The sequence below is a fragment of the Eriocheir sinensis genome, chromosome 24, assembly GCF_024679095.1.
Source record: "Eriocheir sinensis breed Jianghai 21 chromosome 24, ASM2467909v1, whole genome shotgun sequence".
Classification (NCBI taxonomy): Eukaryota; Metazoa; Arthropoda; class Malacostraca; order Decapoda; family Varunidae; genus Eriocheir; species Eriocheir sinensis.
Window position 1 is genome coordinate 12,257,368 of NC_066532.1, and position 2,134 is coordinate 12,259,501.

At 40.4% G+C, this 2,134-nt stretch overlaps 1 long non-coding RNA gene across 1 annotated transcript; it reads right to left on the reverse strand.

Moving 5' to 3' along the window:
• Window positions 1–425: 425 nt before the first annotated feature.
• LOC127003133 (uncharacterized) lies at window positions 426–1,788 on the reverse strand. The gene is made up of 3 exons (XR_007756981.1): window positions 1,263–1,788; window positions 1,167–1,214; window positions 426–998 (listed from the first exon to the last, which is right to left on the reverse strand). It is a non-coding gene; the product is annotated as an uncharacterized LOC127003133 (long non-coding RNA).
• Window positions 1,789–2,134: the final 346 nt, after the last annotated feature.

Below are 2,134 nucleotides of genomic sequence, written 5' to 3' on the forward strand. Positions count from 1 at the left end.
ATGCAAATAAATGGCTGACATGAACACTCGAACACAGGGAAGAAGATAGCAACGATGATAAAAAGAACACATCCATAAGGTAAATAAAAAAGTTAGTACACGGTAAGAATGGAAAGAAACGAGATTATATGGACAGAAAACACAAACAGAAAGTGATCAAGGAAAGATGGTAACAGGTATAGATGATAAAAAATACACGTAAGAAAATAATGAAGAAGAGGAGGTAGCTAAAAATGAGGTAAAGAAATGTAAATGAAAGCAAACAATTAAGCCCTTGACCGCGGATTTCCTACAAGAAGACATCACCAAGCTACAGGAATGGAACAAGAAGTGGCTGCTACAATTCAATGAGGAAAATATGTAAAGTCCTGCACCATGGGAGAGGATATCCAGCATACCAATACCACATGAGAAACACTCCACAGAGGCAGAGAAGGACTTGGGACTATATGTTACCAGGCTACCAGTGAAAGCCGGATCCGAGCCAATCGCAGCGGACGGGTTAAGGAGATAACACCGAGGGCCAAGAATGCAAGTGGTTAACATGAACACTCGAAGGAATGCTATAAAAGGTGATAAGAAGTGCAAATGTAAAGAGACGCGAAACACACATACATATATCCTGCATGCAAGGGTTAACGTTAGCGCCGTAGTATGAAAAAAAAATCGTGGAGAAGCAGAAAAATAAAACGAATGAAGTAAATAAAGAAACTAACGAATTCAAATGGAGGACATGGGCTGAGAGTTGTATGATTTGAGGGACAATGAAATAAAAAGTTAAAAATATTGCAGAAGGAAGAAAACTAATGAACTGACAAAAACATAATAACTGAAGCAAATGAGAAAAGAAAAAGGCTGCTCGTTACTAACACAACAACCTCTGGAAATATTAACACAACAACCTCTGGAAATATTAACACAACAACCTCTGGAAATATTAACACAACAACCTCTGGAAATATTAACACAACAACCTCTGGAAATATTAACACAACAACCTCTGGAAATACTAACACAACAACCTCTGGAAATACTAACACAACAACCTCTGGAAATACTAACACAACAACCTCTGGAAATACTAACACAACAACCTCTGGAAATACTAACACAACAACCTCTGGAAATATTAACACAACAACCTCTGGAAATACTAACACAACAACCTCTGGAAATATTAACACAACAACCTCTGGAAATATTAACACAACAACCTCTGGAAATACTAACACAACAACCTCTGGAAATACTAACACAACAACCTCTGGAAATATTAACACAACAACCTCTGGAAATATTAACACAACAACCTCTGGAAATATTAACACAACAACCTCTGGAAATATTAACACAACAACCTCTGGAAATACTAACACAACAACCTCTGGAAATATTAACACAACAACCTCTGGAAATATTAACACAACAACCTCTGGAAATACTAACCCAACAACCTCTACTAAAGCCTTAACAAATGTGGGTAGGTGCGTCCCGAAACGTTCGAGAATCTGAACCCAGGAAAACAAAACACAAAAGCGTGCACGATTTGGCGCCAGCGAATGCAAATAGCAACGTTCGGTCTGATCGGGATGACGTGGGTGTTGATTTGTTGCCTTGACTGTCCGTGTGAGGAGAGTACAAGGAGAAGGAAAAGTATTGTAAGGCTTGAGTACTTAGGGGTGAAGGAAGGCGAGGTGCTGTGAGGGATAGAGTTACGGGGTGGAGAGGAGACTGTGGGTGGAGGTCGAAGGTAAGGAATGCTGATGGAGATGACTTTGTGACTATGAAGTAACGTTAAATGTGTGTGTGTGTGTGTGTGTGTGTGTGTGTGTGTGTGTGTGTGTGTGTGTGTGTGTGTGAGAGAGAGAGAGAGAGAGAGAGAGAGAGAGAGAGAGAGAGAGAGAGAGAGAGAGAGAGAGAGAGAGAGAGAGAGAGAGAGAGAGAGAGAGAGAGAGAGAGAGAGAGAGAGAGAGAGAGAGAGAGAGAGAGTGAGAGAGAGAGAGAGAGAGAGAGAGAGAGAGAGACTTTCAGATAGGGGATACCAACTATGTTCCCTTTAGCCTAGAAACTAGTGCCGCCTTATAATGTAATGTTATAGGTACTAGGCCCTGATGTAACTAAGTGTCTGTGTAAA